Here is a 23,278-nt window from a genome sequence, read left to right as displayed (position 1 = left end):
CTACTTCTTTTTTCCTCTGGTATCTCCTGTCTTGGATATGTAGCCAGAAACCTAGAACTGCACACTGAGGGGCGAGGTGCCTGGCTGGCTGAGTCAGAAGAACATTCAACTCTTGATCTCTGGGTTGTGAGTTAGAGCCCCACATGGGGTGTAGAGATTACTTAAATAAATAAAACTGGTGGGAAAAAAAAAAGAACTGCACACTGGGGGCAAATAGAATTTCAAGAGAAGCTATCAGTTTCTGGTCCAAGGAAATAAAAAGGGCATCTCCACTGGTAAAAGAGTGGGGGAAATGCTCTGGCATTTTTTTTCTCATTCTCTCCCTTGGCCATAAGAGCAGACATAGGTGTGGAAATATGCAGTGGTACACATAACTAAAACCCAGTGTTTTTACAAAGTGACCAAGAGAAGTGAACTCTAGAAACTGAATGTGTTGTGGAGCTGGATAAGGAGAAGGAAGTCAGGAAAGTAACCCAATAGATTTGTGCATGAACTCCTAGACTTTATCTTGAACTGCACATGTATGGATCTGATCTTAAGCTGAATACCAAAGGCTTTGAGATATACCGGGTATACAACTGTCCACATTACAGACTCTTATCAAAAATAAAAGGGGCACCATTTCCTAACGGATTTTTTTAATTTAAATTCCAGCTAGTTAGCATACTGTGTAATATTAGTTTCAGGTCTACAATATAGTGATTCAACATTTCCATATATCACATCATCTGGAGCTCATCACAAGTGTCCTCCTTAATCCCCACCAATTTAGCCCATTCCCCACACCCAGCTCCCTTCTAGTAACCATCAGTCTGTTCTCTATAGTTAAGAGTCTATTTCTTGGTTTGCCTCTCTCTCTTAACTGATTTAATGAGCCCAGAACTACCTGATACAAGAACCAAAAAAAAGATATTACAAGAAACACTATGGAACCATTTCCCTCATGAATAGAGAACAGAAAAATAATGTAGAAAATCAATGAAACTAAAAGTTGCCTCTTTGAATACCTTAACAAAATTGACAAACCTTCGGCTAGACCAATAAAAATAAAGAGATAAGACTCAAATTAAAATTAGGAATGAAAGTGAGGACATTACTACTGAACTTATAGAAATAAAAAGAATTGAAAATAAACACAATGAGGGGCGCCTGGATGGCTCATTCAGTTAAGCATCCAACTTTAGCTCAGGTCATGTTCTCACAGTTCGTGAGTTCAATCCCGGTGTTGGGCTCTGTGCTGACAATTCAGAGCCTGGAGCTTGCTTTGGATTTTGTGTCTCCTGCTCTCTCTGCCCCTCCCCCACTCACACTCTGTCTCTGTCTCTCAAAAATGAATAAACATAAAAATTTTTTTAATTTAAGAAAATAAATACAATGAATGATTCTATGCTAATAAATTAGACAATCTGGATGAATGAACAAATTCTTAAAAACATACAGAACAAATAGAAAATATAAAAAGACCTATTGTGAGCAAAGAGATTAAATCATTAATCAAAAAATTTCTAATAGGGGCGCCTGGGTGGCGCAGTCGGTTAAGCGTCCGACTTCAGCCAGGTCACGATCTCGCGATCCGTGAGTTCGAGCCCCGCGTTGGGCTCTGGGCTGATGGCTCAGAGCCTGGAGCCTGTTTCCGATTCTGTGTCTCCCTCTCTCTCTGCCCCTCCCCCGTTCATGCTCTGTCTCTCTCTGTCCCAAAAAAATAAATAAACGTTGAAAAAAAATTTTTTAAAAATTAAAAAAACAAAAAATTTCTAATAAAAAAAAAGCCCAGGAACAGATGGCTTACTGGTAAACTTTATCAAACATTTAAAGAAGAATTAATACCAATCCTTCTTAAACTCATCCGCAATGTAGTAGAGGAGGAAAAACCCTTTCTAGTTCATTATATTAGGACTGTATTATTCTGACCCCCAAGACATCATAAGAAAACTATAGATCAAATCCCTGATGCATATAGAGCCAAAAATCATCAACAAAATACTAACAAACTGAAGCCAATAGCACATTAAGAAGATTACACACCAGGAGAAGTGGGATGTAGCTCAGGAATACAAAGTTGGTTTAACATGTGAAAATCAGTTAACATAATACACCGTATTAGTAGAATAAAGAAATAAAAGCACACGATCATCTCAATAGATGTAGTAAAAGCATCTGGCAAAATTCTTTTCATTATGGATTACAAAAACTCACAAACAGAAATTAAAAGGAAGTTTCTCAACCTTATAAAGTTCATCTACAAAAAATTACACAACTATCATTATACCTAATGGTGAAAGATTGGATATCTTCTCCCTTTATCAGGAACAAGAAATGGATATCCATTCTCACTATTTCCAGTAAACATTTTATGACCGATTTTAGTCAGAACAATTAGGCAATTTTAAAAAAGGCATCTATTTTCATTCAAAGATGACAGGATCTTACATATAGACAATCATTTAAAAAATTCTACAATGGAACTGGAGAGTGTTATGCTAAGTGAAATAAGTCATACAGAGAAAGAGAGATACCATATGTTTTCACTCTTATGTGGATCCTGAGAAATTTAACAGAAGACCATGGGGAGGGGAAGGAAAAAAAAAGTTAGAGAGGGAGGGAGCCAAACCATAAGAGACTCTTAAAAACTGAGAATAAACTGAGGGTTGATGGGGTGGTGGGAGGGAGGGAAAAGTGGGTGATGGGCATTGAGGAGGGCAACTGTTGGGATAAGCACTGGGTGTTGTATGGAAACCAATTTGACCATAAATTTCATATTAAAAAAATAAATTAATTAAATAAATTAATTAAATAAATAAATAAATAAATAAATCTGCAAAATAGATGGTGGGTTGGAAGATGGGTGAAATAGGCAAGGGGGATTAAAAGTACACTTCTCATGATGAGCACTGAGTAATGCTGTATGGAATTGTTGAATCACTATATTGCACACCTGAAAGCAACACGGTATGTTAACTATCCTGGGAATTTTTAAGAAAGAAAAAAATCTACAGAACAATTATTAGAGCTCAGAAACCAGGTCAGCAAAGTTGTAGGATTCAAGACACATAAATCAGTTATGTTTCCATCACTAGCCATGAACAATCCAAAAATGAAATTAAGAAAATAATTCCATTTGCAGAAATATCAAAACAAATATAATACTTAGGAATAAACTTAAACAAGAGACTAGAAGGGGAGCACAAGTCCTGTACACTAAACCAACAAAAATATTATTGAAAGTAATTTTTAAAAACATAAATATATGGAAGACGTCTGTGTCTGTAGATTGGAATACTTAACATTTTTTTGATACAGCAATACTGCCCAAATTGATCTATAGATTCAGTAAAATCTGTTAAAATCCCAATGGCTTTTTTTTTAAGAAATGAAAAAGGTGATCCTCAAATTCGTATAGAAATATAAGAATTGAGTGTCCAGATTTTTGACAAGACCATTCAACGGGGAGAGAATAGTCTCTTCAACAAATTGTGCTGGGATAATTGGCTAACTACATGGAAAAGAATGAAACTGGACTTGAATCTCACTCCATATGCAAAAAAATTAGCTCAAAATGAACAATGAAACTAGAAGTTTCTTTTAAAATGAGTAAATGTTGGGGTGCCTAGGTGGCTCTTGATTAAGGGTCTGACTCTTGATTTCAACTCAGGTCATGATCTCACAGTTCGTGAGTTCAAGCCCTCATGGGCTCTGCACTGATAGTGCAGAGCCTGCTTAGGATTTCTTTCTCTCCCCCTCTCTCTCTGCCCCTCCCCTGCTCTTGCACATGCTCTCTCTCTCTCTCTCTCAAAAATAAATAAATAAACTTAAAAATAAAAAAATAAAAGGAGCAAATCTTTTAATAGGAGTAAGTCTTTATGAATTCAGACTTAGCAATGAATATAAATTCTTAGATTTAACACCAAAAGCATGAGCAACAAAAGAAAAAAGAGATAAACTGGACTTCATCAAAATAAAAAAAAAAAAAACTTTTGTGCAACAAAGGATATTATCAATAAAGTGAAAAGACAATGTACAGAAAATATTTGTAAATTATATACCTAATAAGGACTTAATATCCAGAAGATGTAAATATGTTACAACTCAACAACAAAAAGACAAACAACTCAATTAAAAAATAGGCAAAGGACTTAGAGGAAATTTCTTCAAAGAATGCATATAAATGGCAACAAGTACAGGACAAATGTTCAACATCATTAATCATTAGGGAAATTTAAATCAAAGCCACAATAAGATACTACTTCACACCCACTAGGTTGGATGACTGGAATCAAAGAGCAGAAAATAACAAGTGTTGGTATGGATATGAGGAAATTAGAACACTTGCACTCTGTTCGCAGGAATGTAAAATGCCTTAGCCGCCTGTGGAAAAGAGTTTGGCAGTTCTTCAGAAGTGAAATACATAGTTGCCATGTGACTCAGCAATTTCAATCCTAGATATATACCCAGGAGAAATAAAAATATATGTTCCCACAAATCTTGTAAACAAATAGTAATTAGCAGTATTGTTCACCATGGTAAAGAAGTGGAACTAATCCAAATGTTTGTCAACAGATGAATGGATAAATATGTGGTATATCCATACACAATGAAACTAAGTAAGGATACATGTATTATTTCCTACTGTTGCATGTGAATCTACAATTATATTAAAATGAACTATTTAATTAAATAAATCAGTCTTATTTCTATGTACCAGCAATGAATAATTAAAAACTAAATTAAAAAAAAATACCTTTCATGGTATCTTCAAAAAAAATACTTAAGCATAAACCCAATAAAGCATAATTAGGATCCATATGATGAAAACTACAAATGCTACAGAAAAAATCAAAGGCCAAAACAAATAAAGAGACATATCTTGTTTATGGATTGGAAGATTCAATATATATGTAAGACATCGATTTAGATGTTCTCCCTTAATTGACATATATGTTTAACAGAATTCTAGTCAATATCCCATAAGGACTTTTGTAGATATTGAAAAGCCAAATATAACAAGTACCCAGAAAAATGTAAATAATTTTTTTAAGAATATATTTGGAAGAATCACACCATCCAATTTTAACACTTACTATGAAGCTACAGTTATCAGGGAAGTATGGTATTGGTGAAATGATAGACATTTTCAATAGAACTCTTGATCTCTGGGTCATGAGTTATAGCCTCGTGTGGGGTGTAGGGATTACTTAAATAAATAAAACTGAAGAAAAACATAGAAAATATAGAGTCCAGGGACCCCTGGGTGGCTCAATGGGTTAAGCATCTGACTCCTGGTTTTGGTTCAGGTCATGATTTCAAGGTTCGTGAGACTGAGCCTCACTGTCATGCTGGCAGCACAGAGCCTCCTTGGGATTGTCTCTCTCTCTCTGCCACTCCCCAGCTCTCCCATGTACTCTCTCTCCCTCTCTCAAAATAAACTTTAAAAATAGAGAGTCCAGAAAGAGAAAAACATCAAATATACTTAACTTTTTTTTACAATACAAAGGCAAATCATGGAATAGAATAGTATTTTCAAAAAATGGCATTGAAGATATTGGAAAGGATGCATAGAAAGGGGAATCCTCTTACATTGGTGGGAATGCAAACTGGCACAGCCACTCTGGAAAACAGTATGGAGGTTCCTCAAAAAGTTAAAAATAAGTGCACTACCTGGTTATTTACCCAAAGGATATAAAATACAGATTTGAAGGGGTACACACACCCTGATGTTTACAGCAACATTTTGAACAATAGTCGAACTATGGAAAGAGCCCAAATGTCCATTGACTGGTGAATGGATAAAGAAGATGCAGTACATATATATACAATGGAATACTATTCAGCCATCAAAAAGAATGAAATCTTGGCCATTTGTAATGTCATGGATGGAGTTAAAATGTATTATGCTAAGCAAAATAAGTCAGAGAAAGGCAAATGCCATATGTTTTCACTCATATGTGCAATTTAAGAAACAAAACAGATGAACATATGGAAAGGGGGGAAAAAAGAGAAAAGGGAAGGCAAACCATAAGAGACTCAATGATAGAGAACAAACTGAGGGTTGATGGAGGGAGGTGGGTGGGAGATGGGCTAAATGGGCACTTGTTAGGATGAATACAGGGTGTTTTATTTAAGTGAGGAATCATTAAATTCTACTCCTGAAATCAATATTACATCATATGTTAATTAACTAGAATTTAAACAAAAATATGTAAAAGAAAAAAAAAGAAGATAACATGGCAAATCCTTAAAAAATGGTGTTTATTATTTTTTTTTAAATGCTTATTGTTTTTGAGCAAGAGAGAGACAGAGTGCAAGCAGAAGAGGGACAGAGAGAGAGGGAGACACAGAATCTGAAGCAGGCTCCAGTCTCTGAGCTGTCAGCACAGAGCCCAATGCAGGGCTCAAACTCAAGAACCGGGAGATCACGGCCTAAGCTGAAGTTGGAAGCTTAACCAACTGAGCTACCCAGGTGCTCTCCAAAAAATGGTGTTTAAACCATTGAACATACACATGCAGAAAATGAACCTCAATCTAAACCTCAAAAATTAGCTTAGATCTACATCTAAATGTAAAACATACATCACAAATAGAAATTTGTGTAAAACATAAAACTATAAAATTTAGCAGAAACACAGGAGACAATCCTCATGACCTAAAATTAGGTAAGGAGTTATTATATATTACACCAAAGGCACAATCCATTAAAGACTAAATTAATAGACCTCATCAAAATGTAAAACTTTAACCCCGTGAAAGACTAGTTGAACAATGAAAAGACAATCTACAAACTGGCAAAAAATATTTGCAAATCACATATATAACAAAGGATTCGTATCCAGAATTTATAAAATTCTCAAAACTGAAGAATAAAAACACAAAATCCTGCACCCCCGAAGTATGCCAAAAATGTGAACATTTGGCCAAAGAAGTTGCATGTTGGCAACTAGGCACACAAGAAGACACTCAACATCATTAGTCGTTAAGGGAATGTAAATTAAATCTGTAATAAGATATCACTACACACACAACAGAATGGCTTAAAAAACAAAACAAGGGGGCGCCTGCGTGGCGCAGTCGGTTAAGCGTCCGACTTCAGCCAGGTCGCGATCTCACGGTCCGTGAGTTCGAGCCCCGCGTCAGGCTCTGGGCTGATGGCTCAGAGCCTGGAGCCTGTTTCCGATTCTGTGTCTCCCTCTCTCTCTGCCCCTCCCCCGTTCATGCTCTGTCTCTGTCTGTCCCATAAATAAATAAAAACGTTGAAAAAAAAAAAAAAACAAACAAACAAGGAGTGCCTGGGTGGCTCAGTCGGTTAAGTATCCGACTTTGGCTCAGGTCGTGATCCTTCAGTTCATGGGTTCAAGCCCCGCATAGGGCTCTGTGCTGACAGCTCAGAGCCTGGAGCCTGCTTAAGATTGTGTCTCCCTCTCTCTCTCTGCCCACCCACCCCACCCCCCCCCCCCCCCGCTTGAGCTTTGTCTCTCAAAAATAAATAGTTAAAAAAAATTTTTTTTTTTTAAAGTGACCATACCCAGTGTAGGCAATGATGCTAATTAATTGAAACTCTCGTATGTTGCTGATGGTAAGGCAAAATGGCGCAGCCACTCTAGAAAAGTTTGGCAATGTCTTTAAAAACCAAATATATGGTTACCCAGAAATTACTCTCCTGGGCTTTTATCCCATAGGAATGAAAATATATCGACACAAAACCTATACATAAATATCCCTACTGACTATTAGAAAAATTTAAATTATATACACGGTTTGCATTATATTGCTATTGGATGGTTCAACTGTAGATTCACACATTCCACTGCCTGCTACACATCTCCTGGATGTCCTTTGAGCATCTCACACTCTGTTTGTTTGTTTGCTTAAGTTTATTTATTTATTTTGGAAGGGAGAATGACCAGGGGAGCGGCAGAGAGAGAGGGAGAGAGAGAGAATTCCAAGCAGGCTCTGCGTTGTCAGCCTGGAACCCGACTGAGGGCTCAAATTCACCGACCATGAGATCATGATCTGAGCCCAAACCAGGAGTCAGACTCTTAACCCACTGAGCCACCCAGGTGCCCCTCCGACTCAATTTGTCAATATGTCCCAAATTCAACTATCTTTTCCCTAAAACCTCTTTAATTACTGGCACCATGACACGCTTGTTCAAGCAAAACTCTTAGTAGCCATCCTGGACTCTTTTAAATCACTTATCAATCATCCCAATCATCCCATATTTTTCTACCTCCTTAATCACTCAAATCTGTATACATTCCCCATTTCTACTACTATCTCCTTACTTCATTTCTTAGTCTAATCATTGCATAGCCCAGATTCAGCCCCCTTATCTTCCCTCTCACCTCCCCAATTCCCACCTCCTTCCATCTATTACTCCCTCTGATGGCAGACTAATTTTTAGACCGTTCAATTTCAGTCATGTCACTCCTGAACTCAAATTCCTTCAGTACCTTCTTGAAACTCTAAATATAAAATTCAGACTCCTTAGCTTGATCTAGATAGACCTGATGGTCTTGATCTAGATCTAGCACAGATGTAGCTTCTGTGTTTTCAGACCACTTTTTCCCTTGGCTATACTATAACTCCCCAACTTCATTTCAGCCCACGTGGTAGTTATCTCAAATTTTACCTCCCAGCGAAGTCCTTCATAAGTGCCACTCTCCAAACACCCTCTATATATGTTCCTCTGCCAGCACTTGAACTAGCTGCCTCCTATTTCATTTACCAATATGTCCTGCTAGACTAGATTCTCTGAAATCAGAGTCATTTTTTTGCTGTTACTTTACACACCCAAACCCTGACACTTAAAAAGTACTCCATAAATTAAGTGAACATCATTTCCTATAAGGGGAAACTTAAGAATTCAGTTCAAATCAGATGTTCCTTAAATTAATGAGGAAGGGGAATCTTCCTTTTTCCTTCCTTCTTCCTACCATTCACATCTCTGGTCAATACAATTCACAGTCTGATAGAAATGTTGGGCATGTGAAAACAATTATAATTCAATTTAATAAGTGTTAAAAGAGGAGGAAGTGATAGTTTTATAGAAGTTATTGACATGTTTTGGGGCACCTGGGTATCTCAGTCTTTAAGCATCTGACTTTGGCTCAGGTCTTGATCTAACAGTTTGTTAAGTTCGAGTCCCACACTGTGTGTGCTTAAGCCCTGCTTCAGGTGAACGCGAGCCCCGTTTTGGGGTTCACTTCAGGTGAGCCCTACTTTCTCTCTCTCTCTCTCTCTCTCTCTCTCTGTGTGTCTCTCTCTGTCTTTCCCTCTCCCTTTCTCTCTGTCTCCCTCTGCCCTTCTTTGGATTCACTCTCTCTCTGCCCCTTGCTCACTTGCGCCCTCTCTCTCTCTCTCTCTCAAAAAAAAAAAAAAAAAAAAAAAAAAAAAAAATATATATATATATATATATATATATATATATATATATACATACACTTAGAGAGAGAGAGAGACAGAGAGAGAGGGAGGGAGAAGTTATTGACATGTTTTCTATGTAAGACTTAGAACTGAGCCTTCCTTTTTTAAAAGATCTTTTTACTTTTAAGTAATCTCTACATCCAACATGTGGCTCAAACTCGCAACCCAAGATGGAGAGCTACATGCTCCACCGACTGAGCCAGCCAGGCACCCTGAGCTTTCCTTTTTTAAGGAACTTTAAACATAATTTCCTATAAGGGGAAACTTAAGAAGAATTCAGTTCAAATCAGATGTTCCTTACCAGCTTTTGTTTATAGATGTATACGGAAAAAAGTTAGACTTTCTTTCAAAGGCAGTAATTTCTTTTAAAAATATACCATTTTAAATATTTTTTAATGTTTATTTTTTGAGAGACAGAGAGACAGAGTATGAGCAGGAGAGGGCAGAGAGAGAGAGGAAGACACAGAATCTGAAGCAGGCTCCGGGCTCTGAACTGTCAGCACAGAGCCCAACATGGGACTCAAACCCACAAACTGCAAGATCATGACCTGAGCTGAAGTCAGACGGTTAACTGACTGAGTCACCCAGGTGCCCCTAAAATATCATTAGCTCCTATAATTTTTTGGTCTTTGTTATTACTATTATATCTGTCATTGCTGCTAAGCTTAGAGGCAAAGCTCCAAAAGCTACACTTTAGAACTTCACGTTTCCATTTTGATAATCCACTTTCAACATCGGAGTTCACTCACAATCCCACTGTGTTCTTATTTGCCTTGGGAAGAGTTCTTTGGGGTAGATGCGCATGGAGGCACAGATTCAACTCCCACATAGTAAAATTCATAACAATCCAGTGATGTGCATTGTGATACCTGATCCCACACAAAATACCTATAAGGTATAAGTGATTATCCCCACTAAACACCTAAGAAAAGTGGACCCAGAGGGACAAACTGGCTTACTCCAACAAGACCTTACCAGTTTTAAGTGGCAAACCAGAACCCAAACCAAGATCAGGGAATTCCAGTGCCAGTGTTCTCTCTGCTTGATCACACACAGCTCTTTTTGTGCATTCCCAATGCATCTGATGGTGGGATGTAATGCGTAATGTATCTGCACTATTAAACTCTGTTACCACCAAACAACTCAAAGAGCACCCCTGACTGAAAATTGAACTAAAGTTATTCTTGATGTAAAATATTGTTAAACTTCCCCTCAAGGAGGCAAAGACCATTTTTCGTAGCCTAGTTAAGGATATATACATTTATATGAACATGGTCCGTATTTCCATTTGATCGAATTTTTGTACTTACAAATGCCTAATAAAAATACAAATGACCAAAATATAAATATCACAGCAATGAAAATCTGTTGGCCTATACGAAAGAGGCCTGACTGCGCCTTTCATGTTGATCAAAAACATACTAGCAAGAAAAGCCTTACTTTTCGTTAGTGTTGAAATTTATCTCAGTTATTGAAAGTTTTTTGGGTAAACTGTCAGCATTTATTCTAACTGTGAGTCACAACTGAAATCTTTGTAGCAAATAAACAGAGGAGACGCTGTCTAAATTGAGAGAAGATAGAGGGATAGAAAGGGAAAATGGGATGAAAAATTAGATATATTAGATCAAACAGAAGGAAGTATATTTCATCCCATATTTGAATAGCTGTGACAGAGTTATTCCTTTTGTGGTCCTTTTGTTTCCTTTATTTCTTCCCAGTATCCAATCACATTTTCAATCCAAATTACCGTATTATTTTGCAGAAACACTTTGTGTTCCTTGGTGGATTTATTCAGCTAATTAATGTTAAAAAAAAGAATTACTGAAAGCAAATATTGCGAGAAATAATTTCCAAACTGAAATTTATACACTTGAAAACTGATTCCTACAAAAATGATTTGGCTCTATAAAAAAAGAAGCAATCCGTCAACTCCACAGACCCAGACATGGGCCTGATAGGATTTCTTTTTCAGAGGAAATTACTGCTATGACTGATTCTTGTTAAGCCTAGGGGGGAGGAAAAAAAATCCAATGGCGGGGCCTAACCAGAGACTGAAACAGAATGTTCTATTGTCAGAAATAATTATCTTTGTGTAGTAGTTGAAAGACAAATTAAATGTGTTAGAATCAGGTGAAATATTCACTTTCCCTCTTACTTCACCAGGCTCCCTCACTTTAACTGAATTACTACTAGGTGCTTTCGCCCCTTAACTCCTCTTGCATCCTGATAATCAAAAACATATCCCATATTTGGTTTTTATTCACACTCACAGTGGAAGACTGTCTGCTGGTGAGAATTAATGTGGCCTGTCCTAGTAACATAGCTGTATTCCCCACCTCAGACATTCCCTCAGACCATCATCCCGAACTGCTAAGAACTATGTCAGACACCGCCCCCTGCCACGCACTCCTTCCCTGGCTTTTCCCCACCAAGGATGGAGCGGCCACCACCCCCACCCCCACCCTCCCAGAAGGCTCTTGCCAGCTCAGGCAGGAGGGTGGAAACGAGAGGAGGTTTATGTCTACTAGCTTTTGCTGCTTGTTTGTATTCAGTTGTGTTCCTGTGAGTGTATGATGGCTAAGTAGACCAAATGAGAACTTTCAGATGAAAATGCAGAGGCCCAAAGCATGCCTGAAAGTTAAGCCTTCTGTGTGGTTTTCTGATTTCCCAAGTTTAGCAAACATGCAGATAGTGTTTTTGAATGTCACAAATCCTTTTTCCTCAATCTTCACCACATAAAGAAACAGTGAACTGAAATCAACATCTTTGAAGATATATTTAAATGATAAATCTCGACTCACGAAGGTTTCTGTAGTTGGAGTAAATAAACCATGCATTTAATGGTGCCATAGCAGTGAAGCATTGTATGGAGTAACTATTTGTCCTAACATTTACATTGTCAAGTTAATATTCCATAACATAAAAATAACTATAGACATTTTTTGTGTGCTTATGCTGAACTGATCGGGGGGAGGGGGTTCACCTCTGCTTAAAATTAATATGTCTAGTGAAATGTGGTTCGTCCTCTGCCATACAGTGTGTGTGGTACAAGGTCATGTTCAGAACCCGTCTTCTCAAATGCCTGTCACTTAGGTTTGGCCTTCGTCATGAAATGAGGAGCTAGTGACACTACTGTTCTTTTTCTATACTGGTGAAATCAACATTTTCTCATTTTACCTCCTGAATGCAACTCTGATTAGACATTTGAAAGATATTTGCTTACCAAAAATAAATGAATTCATTTTCCTCTCAATCAGAAGGCAAATTTTCCTGGGAACCTTGCACTTTTTCCACTTTAACTATCCCTATTCTTTATCCAAAATTTCACAGAGAATTCCTTATGATATTATAATGTCTGTGCCTAGTAATAGTGGTTTAAAACAGACACACACACACACACACACACACACACACACACACACACACATGCACGCATGTAGAACTTCCAGAGCAGAAATTTCTATGAAACAGAATTTAAAGTTGTTCAGTCCCTAATATGAAGGATATTTATTTTATACTGATTCCCACGTCCCTACAAGAACCTAGTTTATTTTGATATAAACTCTAGGAATAAGGTAACTGAAGCTGAAGGTGGTTCTTTAAAGCAAGTCCTTTCTTCTCCTTAGCCGGTCATTCAGTATCAGGCCCAGTGCTGATCTTAGAAGTTCCTGCGGTAGCTAGAGCTGGTTCCCGTTACGTTTCATATTCTCCCTTAAATGCTTATTTCATGTAGACACCACGCCTTCTTTCCCCCACAGTCATGCACCCATCTTGCATGACTTCCTTTGAGACTTCAAACAGGTTTTCTACCTCTGCAGAAGGACTATTCTTATAGAAATAGATACTATGGGTTTGTTTTTTTATTAGCAGTTCTCTAACCTATGTTTTCCTTTTTTTTTTTTATTTTTTAAGGCAGTCATCCACTACAATACTTAAATTCTTTGAATTGTACAGCCCTCATATATAGGTGCAAGATTTGTGCCATAAGAGTTTCTTATTACTCATTGTACCCAGAAACAATGAAATAACTCATGTGTAGAATTCAATACACATGTATTTCTCTCATTTATTGTGACTAGACCTACTTTTAATTATGTTTTATTTAAAAGAACAAAGTGTGGGGGCGCCTGGGTGGCTCAGTCAGTTAAGCGTCTGACTTCGGCTCAGGTCATGATCTCACAGTCTGTGGGTTCGAGCTCCGTGTCGGGCTCTGTGCTGACAGCTCGGAGCCTGGAGCCTGCTTCGGATTCTGTGTCTCCCTCTCTCTCTGACCCTCCCCTGTTCATGCTCTGTCTCTCTCTGTCTCAAAAATAAATAAAAAACATTAAAAAAAATTTTTTTTAAACAAAAAATAAAAAAAAAAATAAAAGAACAAAGTATGGGAGCACCTGAGTGGCTCAGTCTGTTTAGTGTCTGACTTTGGCTCAGGTCATGATCTCATGGTTTATGAGTTCCAGCCCCGCATGGGGCTCTGTGCTGACAACTTGGAGCCTGCTTCAGATTCTGTGTTTCCCTCTCTCTCTGCCCCTCCCCATCTTGCAATCCAACTCTCTCTCTCTCTCTGAAAAATAAACATTAAAAAAAACCAATAAACATTAAAAAAAATTTTTTTTAATTGGGGCACCTGGGTGGCTCAGTCAGTTTAGTGTCTGACTTTGGTTCAGTTCATGATCTTGCAGTCCATGAGTTTGAGCCCCACATCGGGCTCTGTGCTGACAGCTCGGAGCCTGGAGCCTGCTTCAGATTCTGTGTCTCCTCTCTCTCTCTGCCCTCCCCCACTCTCACTCTGTCTCTCTCTCTCTCAAAAATAAATAAACATTAAAAATTCTTTAAAAAAAGAACAAAGTATGTGATGTCAAAAATTTTAAACTAAGGGAATAAGTAGATTAGATATCTGGTGAGAAAAAAAAAATTAAACCTCATTCTTTCTTTCTTTTAAAATTGTTTCCATTAAAATTCCCCACTGGGGGAGAGTTTTATTCTTGTTTCTTGACATTAGTGAAAACTAGAATTATCTATTTTTATAAAATAAATTTTAAAACCTAAAAGTAATGTGTATAGCCATAAACATAATTTTTATGTCATTTGGTTGTAATTTTATTTTTTATATTTGTTTTTGTCTTTATTTGTGAGGAGGATTTAAATTTGTAAAGTGCTCCCAAAGATATTGCTATGGTGGTGGCATCACATTTTCTTCTTAATTCTTCGCTGACAGAAGAATTTTGTTATTCAAAATATGTGCACATGTAAAACAATCAGTATGAAATATAGAACAATAGATATATTGAAACCATATATTTTCATTTCAACATGAAAAATGCATTGGAATACTGAAAGTATTTATAATACAGAATGGTTCCATGTTCTCAGATATTTTTGACCATGACTATAGTTAACATACTCATTAAGAAAATTCTGGTAAGGGACAACTGGTTGGCTCAGTCAGGAAAGCACGTATACTTGATCTTGGGGTGGTGAGTTCAAGCCCCACGCTGGGTATAGCAATTACTTAAAAAAAATAAAATAAGAAAATTCTGGTAACCTTAAGTCAATATGATATATCTTCTATGCTGTGACTTTCTCTACACTTTGGAAAAGCATGACAGACTAAAGATCACTTTAATTATATATACTTTTATTAAACATACAGAGTGATATCATCTAATTTAAAATATGAATTATTTTAATAAAAATAATTCTGAATCAGTTTTGTTTCATAAGGAAAATATGATTTTCTAATTTTATTTAGGACTGAATAAAGTGTTACCTTAAATTTATATGTAGATTATTCTACGTGCATTACAGCTTCTTTTCCTTGTACTTCATCTTCTTTTCCTCTCTCTTTTCCATTCATGTTTGTATTTTATTTATCTCATTGTAACATTTCCTGTAAGCCACCTGGAATTCTTTCTGAAATGAGGGATAATATAAATCAATTAATTAAGGTACACTTTGAAGTAAATAATCACTTTTCTTTTTTTTTTTTTTTTTTTTTAAATTTTTTTTTCAACGTTTATTTATTTTTGAGACAGAGAGAGACAGAGCATGAACGGGGGAGGGGCAGAGAGAGAGGGAGACACAGAATCGGAAACAGGCTCCAGGCTCTGAGCCATCAGCCCAGAGCCCGACGCGGGGCTCGAACTCACGGACCACGAGATCGTGACCCGGCTGAAGTCGGACGCTTAACCGACTGCGCCACCCAGGCGCCCCAAATAATCACTTTTCTAATGAAAAAGTAATAAAGTTATTAACTGTGGAGTAATGCTGTACCAAATTTATGAATTATAGAAAAATATATCTAATAAAACTAATCACCATTTTAGTAGGAATTTATGACCATACACTTGTTTAATGTTTATTTATTTTTGAGAGAAAGTGTGCACATGTAAGCAGGAGAGGATGAGGGGGGCGGTGACAGAGGATCCCAAGCAGGCTCTGCACTGACAGCAGTGAACCCAATGCGGGGCTCAATCTCACAAACCAGGAGATCATGACCTGAGCCAGACGCTTAATAGACTGAGCCACCCGGGCGCCCCACCTATCTTTTATAAATTGAAGTATTTTCCTTCAGAGGGCTCTAAATTGCCCAGATTCTGGCTATGCAGCGACAACCTTCACCCAAACTAAAATCCAGGGCTGTGACAAGGAAACTTGATCCAATGCCAATTGTGTGTGACACTCTTTTCCAGGTATCCTCTCTGGAACAGAAGTTACAGCCACTGTATTTCTGAATTCTGACAGGGCTGACAGGCAAGGAACTCACTCTTCAGGACAGATGCCTCTCTCTCTCTCTCTAGGGAGGACAGCAGAGTCCTTACCAAATGACAAATGACCTCTCAGTCATGGCTCAGTAGAACCAATAGAGCCCTCAAGAATGAGCAGCAGTCAAGTCCCTTTGAGGTGACAAGAGCATTTGGCCATCAAACCTAAGTTATATAGTGAGCAAGAGTGAAGGAGAGAAAGATTAAGAGTTATCAAAACTTTTAAGCATTGAAAATGTCTTACAGGGAGATTTTTAAATTTACATTTCTATAAATAAAATTTTAACTGAGGGTCAGCATCTTTCTAAAACAAAAATGTATAAACTTTGTTTCAGGAACAACTAGTTGTAGAAAGGATATAATTTATTTTGTACAATAAATTTTGTACAAATTATTTTGTACAATCCCAAGATTATTGAAATCTTCCCAACTATACCTGTTTGGCAAAATAAAATAAAGTTAAATAAGCCTGTAAGGAAATGCTTTTTTTAATAATTGGTATTCATGATGAGGTTTCTATGTAAAAAAAGAAAATAAAGTTAAACTAATCCAAAATAAGTTAATAAAAGTGTGTGATCTATCAAGACTTTTTTTCAAATTTTTTTTAACATTTATTTATTTATGAGAGACAGAGACAGAGTGCAAGCGGGGGAGGGGTAGTGAGAGAAGGAGACACGGAATCTGAAGCAGGCTCCAGGCTCTGAGCTGTCAGCACAAAGCCCGAATCAGGGTTCAAACCCACGAGCCGAAGTCAGATGCTTAACCGATTGAGCCACCCAGGTGCCCCCATATCAAAGACTTTTATCATTGAGACAATTTAGACTTGTTCTTTGAGGAAATGCAGTAACCTAATAATCATATTTATTTGGCAAGCCTCACTTTGAAGATATGTCAGTCAGCTGAGTCCCAGAAAAAGGCTGAGTTCTTTTTGTTTTGCCTTTTATTGTCAATGCATTGACAATAGATGTCAACTAAGAAGTTCTCTGTTTTTATCAAAGTCTTATTATATCAGATTTATTTTCTACAAATAACAGTGTTAGAGGACTTTGAAATAACTATCAACTATCACCTTAAACCAGTGCAACATGGGCTACTGACACTTGAAACTTCCATTGCTTATAAAATCACGATCTTCAAAAGTAGTGGCTTTGGATCACTTGTCTCTAAACGCCATCACTAAAAACAATAAGCTAGATTCTCAACTCAAAGAGTTCTTTTCTTCTTTTGAATCTCACAGAATGAAAATCTGACCCACTATGTAAATACTAGTACATCCTTTAAAATGTACATTGGATTGTATACAGTTTGTGCTTTGAGTTTTTTTTTTTTTTCTTTATCATGTCCAATAGAGATGTCTGAGAAGAGTAACTTAGCCCTTCCAACACTACAATTTTCCAGGATGCCTGCCAAGGGAGTACTTAGGACGATGGCCTCTAGGCTGGGAGGAGAGCGTTATCCTCTATCTGGGCACGAGACACAATCCAGGAGGCTCTCAGGAGGATAGGCTCTGTTATCTGATAGCTCTTTTCCATTTCTGACTAAATAGATGGCAGGAGTTTCCAAGGGGTTAATATTTCAATTTAGACCAATAAATACACTCCTTTAGCTGCTTCCTCGAATATAGCATATCTTGTTTTTATTTTTAGTTTCTTATTCTCAGAAATTTAGATTCTATTATTGATTTCCCTAATTAAAAGAGAAAATGCGCATTTCAACCCTTCACTGAATCTAATCAGCAACCTCCCAATGCCACTCCACCTGGGTTCACAAGAAAGAGAATGGTTCCTCTTCCCTTTGGAATGGATCATGTTTATAGTATTTTGGGAGCTTTGGAAATCCTATTTTGTCATCGTCATAGATGATGTTTTTAAATAATATTTATCCTTTCTACATTCTGTCAATTTAATTTCCCCCTGGTTTATGTTCTTTTTTAAAAAAGTCCCTTTACACAACTATTATCATATTTTATGACGCCAATCAAACATGCATGAACATCACAGTGACATTATGATTTAGGCCAAGGTTTGTAACCATCACTGCAATAACTGAGAGAATTTTGTTCTAATACTGATGCCAAAGCCTCATCCCCAGAGATTGTAACTTAGTAAATCCAGATTGGGACCCCCAAGTCTGTATGTTTTCAGAAGCTTTAAAATATTTTTATTATTGGGGCGCCAGGGTGGCGCAGTCGGTTAAGCGTCCGACTTCAACCAGGTCACGATCTCGCGGTCCGTGAGTTCGAGCCCCGCGTCAGGCTCTGGGCTGATGGCTCAGAGCCTGGAGCCTGTTTCCGATTCTGTGTCTCCCTCTCTCTCTGCCCCTCCCCTGTTCATGCTCTGTCTCTCTCTGTCCCAAAAATAAATAAACGTTGAAAAAAAAAAAAATTTAAAAAAAAAAATATTTTTATTATTTAAAAAGTAATTGTTAGGGACGCCTGGGTGGCTCAGTCAGTTAAGTATCCAATGTCTGCTTAGGTCATGATCTCATGGTTCCTGGGTTCGAGCTGCATGTCGGACTCTGTGCTGACAGCTCAGAGCCTGAAGCCTGCTTCAGATTCTGTGTCTCCCTCTCTCTGCACCCCTCCCTCACTCGAGCTCTGTCTCTTTCTCTCAAAAATATAAATAAACATTAAAAAAATGTTTAAAGTAACTGTTGCAACTAGTCCAAGTGATCCTAATGTGCTAATCAGCTAAGGTTAAGAAACACTGATTTAGGGTCTAAAAAGGAATTCAGATGCCTCTCTTTGGGTTAGTGATTTCCAAAGGACAAAGTGAACTATAACTGAAGTTTCACAAACTATAAAAAAAATTTTAATTAAAAAAACCAATCTCGTTATAAAGTTTATAATGATGAGCTTTACAAAGAATGTCAAAACATATTCCCCACCATTCTCCATATCTGCTACCCACTCCTAGAGAGCAATAGAGCTATTATGTAGGTACCTCGTATTTCTCCCATCCTTTATGCCCTATAGTTTGGGACTTGCACCACCCATTAACAATTGAATCAAGAGATAGAGAAGAAAGAGGAGAAAGGAAAAGAAAGAAAGAGAACTTGTTGAACTAGACCCACAAGAAATCAACACTGTCATCTTTGCTTCTTTTCATCCACAGCTGTGAGGAGGATGGTATTAAGTCCATTTTACATATAAGAAAACTGCTTCAGAATGAGGATGCACTTTATCCAAGGGTACATCACTTATAAAAGGTGGAGGAAGGATTCTAACTGAAGATTCTCTGGCTCCTAATTCATGTCATTTCCACACATTCCAAGGAAACGTCAAAGATTTATTGTGTTATTCTCCACTGGCAATAGTGAACAGATAAAGAAAAAAACAGGAAAGGGAGATTTGAAAGAATACTTCAGTGGAAATTTTGTGATTACTTAGGACTCAAAGCCATAACGTTTTCATCTCATCTTACACAATGACAACTTGATTTTAAACTAGTGCAACAAGGAAGCCACTAAAGCACATTGCAAAGCATGGATTGAGAGCAGCCGTGTGCATCTGTGTCCAGAGAGAAAATGTTCCTCATGTGACACTAGAGCTGCTGCAGTGGTTTCTCCACCAGTGCAGCTCCCTCTGACTCCATTGCCTAACTGGAGGGCAATCTCAAAAACAGAGATGGGAAATTGGGAAGAGCAGACAGGAGAAAGGAAAATTCTTATATCCCGTTGCTCAGTCGCAAAAAAAAACTTGGTTCCTCTGGTTAACTTGTCCTACCCTGTAAAGACACTTAAAAGGCTCTTCCTCATTCTCTACCTTCTTCCTCTAGTCATACAGCTCTCATTTCCCCAGACTGAAGAAGAGTTTGGAGAGACTATGTCAGTGAATGTGTGTGTGTGTGTGTGTGTGTGTGTGTAATAGAGACAGGAGAGACCTCTATTCATCCCTGAAATCTCATTTTATCAATGTATGAAGACAGAAATATCGGTAATCAAACCCCTACCCACCAGAGAGAACCTGTGTAAAAACCTAGTTCCTGGGACAAGGTCTTGGAACTGGAAGCTATGACGAGTCTTGTAAGGTCCTGTTTTAGGCAAAGAGAAGTCATACCTTACAACCCAATGACAGTCTACAATTATAAGCTGGGTGATTTACATGATGTCTTGAAGAGAAAGCATGAGAAGCGAACATGCGGGTGTCATCAACATGTGCTTCCATGATGCAATTTATATTTTTTAATTTTTATTTTTGGGAGAGAGACAGAGACAGAATGCAAGTAGGGGAAGGGCAGACAGAGAGGGAGACACAGAATCCAAAGCAGGCTCCAGGCTCTGAGCTGTCAGCACAGAGCCCGATGCAGGGCTCAAACCTGTGAAACATGAGATCATGACCTGAGCCAAAGTCGGACATTTAACTGATTCAGCCACCCAGGATCCCCCCTATGATGCAATTTAAAATACTGAATCTGCTATGTATTGGGCAGTGTACTGGGTGCTAGCAGAAATAGAAATGACTGAAGTAAATCTTTGCCACAAAAAACTCACTGTCTAACAGGAGAGATAAACATATAATAAATAGCACAGTTCAGTTGAAATCCTGAAGCCCCACAACAATGGTGAGGACTAAGTAACACAGTAAGCCTGAAGAAGAGGGTGGATGTAAGAATAATGCTTCACAATCTGCAACTGGGTCTTGACAAATAAGTAAGATTTCCTGGGTGGACACCAACACAAAGCTAACCTATGGGTGGGAAATGTGTAAAGAAATGTGTAAAAAAAATAGAGGGATGAAGCCCCATACACCTTTCAGGGAACTGAAAACAATTCTACCTAAACCCATATTTAACCAGGTAAAGTGAAGCATATGAGAAGTCGCTGTGGATTAAAGAAATGGGCTCTAGATGGAAGCCAGAAGTCTTGAATTTAAAGTCTGGTCCTGACATTTTGCAGGCGTGTAAAACTCTGCAGGCAAGTAAGGCTCTCGGGTTTTCCATTTCCTCTTCGGTAGAGACAATACTACCCACACAAACACTGGAAGTACACATAAGGTATCTAACCCAATGGGCGTGGGGGGCGGGGGGAGGGAAGAGGCGAGGCCTTTTAGGAAAGTGAAGTGTGAGGCCAAGACCTGAAGGATAAGAAGGTGGGATAAAAGGTCCAGGCTGAGAGAAGGCAAGATTTGGGTGTGAAAGAGAAAGGGCATTTTTGGAGAATTACGAGTTTAATATGGCTGGAGCATGAGGTAGCAATAGAGAAAGCGAGGCTGTAGCCGTAAGATCACGGAAAACCATGAGGTGGGACAGCAGCAGACAGGCTAACGGTGAAGCACTGAAGAGTTTTTGTTTATGTTTTGCTAGTTTTTGTTTTGCTTTGATTTCAAAGCTGAGAAGTAGGCCTTTAGAAAGATGCATTCTGCTGCAGGTTGAGGTATTATTTGGAGGGCAGTCAAGCTGGATGCCAAATACAAATGAAAGCAGTTTCAGTCAATCAGGTGAGATTTGAAGGCCGGTTGAACTAAGGCAGCCGAAATTGAATACTCTGGTTTTTCCTCAGGTCGTGTAAATCCTGTGCCTTTTTCCCAGGGATCTTAGTTAGAGCCACCTCTTCTCACTGTTTACCTTTCACATGGCAAAAGTTGCTATTCCTGGCCTGGTTCTTGTTTCTCTCTTTCACTTAATTCAACCTACATTCATGTTTTTTAATTTGTTCTGAATATCTTTCACATCAACATAGGAAGTTATTGCAACTACAAAGTACATTTAGAGATGTAAATGAGTGTCACACTTGTGCTGACAATCAAGAGAAAAATAGCATTTGTTCTCACTTGCAAGGCCTCATTCATCGGCGTGGAAAAGTTGTTCCCAGTGTCTGTTGTCTGTAGACTTTTCAACAGCTACAGAGCAGCTTTTACACGAAGCAGCGTTTTCACATATCTACTTTTGTGTTTTTATTGCTCTGTGGGCTACATGTCTTTATTCAGTAAATACAAATGTTTTCAAACACTGGCTGCACCAGGATTACACTTGTGCTGGGAGAACAGGGTCAGCAAGGTTATACTAAATTGCTCGATGATGGATTATCCTAGACAGCATTTCCCAAAATCTTTATACAGTATGTCACAAGCAGGTCAAAGGTCAGGCTGTTCTTCTACCGGGCCTTCTATCTCCAGATGCTCACTCTTACTCTGGGTTACGTACCAGAAGAAGGCAAGAGATTGTACACAGGTTTCACATAAATCACATGAAAAGTCCTAAGAATGCAGGCACCTAAATTACAACTGTGATGCCACCTAAGAACAGAGCAACATACAACAAGTCAAAGGCTAGCTCAGATATAAAATAACAGAACGGCAGGTACCAAATGAGGTGGGTCTCTTTGAATTGGCAAAGTGTAGGGATTGCCTTTAAGTTGACTTATTATGTATTGAAAGCAAAATAGTTATTTTCGCAAATAAAGAAATAGTGCTAAAACAATGTCTCTTTCATTTCTAAGAATTATTGGTCTTTCTGCAGTGTGCTATTTTACCGTGCCATAGCATGATTTCTCCCTTGTAACAATTCATATGATTTAAAGCTCTCCCATACCAAATGTTATACCTTAATGGTACATAGAAATGAATTTTAAGATTAAAGTAAAAATACTAATTTGATATTTATCAATCTCATTTCACTTCGAAGCTAAGAAAATGCCATACTTTGAAATTACTTTAGCAAACTATCTTCAATATACTAATTCCAATAGCATCTACTCTAGTACGCAATAAATTTTTAAAACTTGAATTACTCCACATAATACCTTATATAAATCTACTAAACTTCATAAAATATGTACTGAAATAGGAAAAAAGTTTTGCTCACTTCTCAGTGGCACAGTATGCAAATTGCTGATGTCAATCACTGTCAAAAAATGCTCTTTTATATCAGTGCAGGAACAATTGAGTTCTTACTGACATTTCTAAACAACCAGAATGATAATTTGCATTGTTACTGAGTTAAAATCCTTAAAGATATATTTATACTAATTCTATTTTTCTATCATCAAAATGAAAAACAGCATTAGAAAAAACTTCTAATTTCACATCTTTATCATATTGATCGTATTTTTTGTACCAGAATTGAAAACACTATTTTATAAAGACTACGTTAGTTTTGTCC

General features: G+C 37.7%; 1 long non-coding RNA gene across 3 annotated transcripts in view; it reads right to left on the bottom strand.

Moving 5' to 3' along the window:
- LOC147581876 (uncharacterized) overlaps positions 1-23,278 on the bottom strand; it is a 191,961-nt gene that overhangs the window by 41,344 nt on the left and 127,339 nt on the right. For all 3 annotated transcript variants that reach the window (XR_015250347.1, XR_015250345.1, XR_015250346.1), the window contains exon 5: positions 15,185-15,327. This is a non-coding gene — a long non-coding RNA (uncharacterized LOC147581876). The remainder of the gene's footprint in view (positions 1-15,184; positions 15,328-23,278) is intronic.

Source organism: Puma concolor, chromosome B1, assembly GCF_028749965.1.
Source record: "Puma concolor isolate L17-30 chromosome B1, mPumCon1.1.hap2, whole genome shotgun sequence".
Lineage (NCBI taxonomy): Eukaryota > Metazoa > Chordata > Mammalia > Carnivora > Felidae > Puma > Puma concolor.
This window is presented reverse-complemented; position numbering and strand designations above follow the sequence as displayed.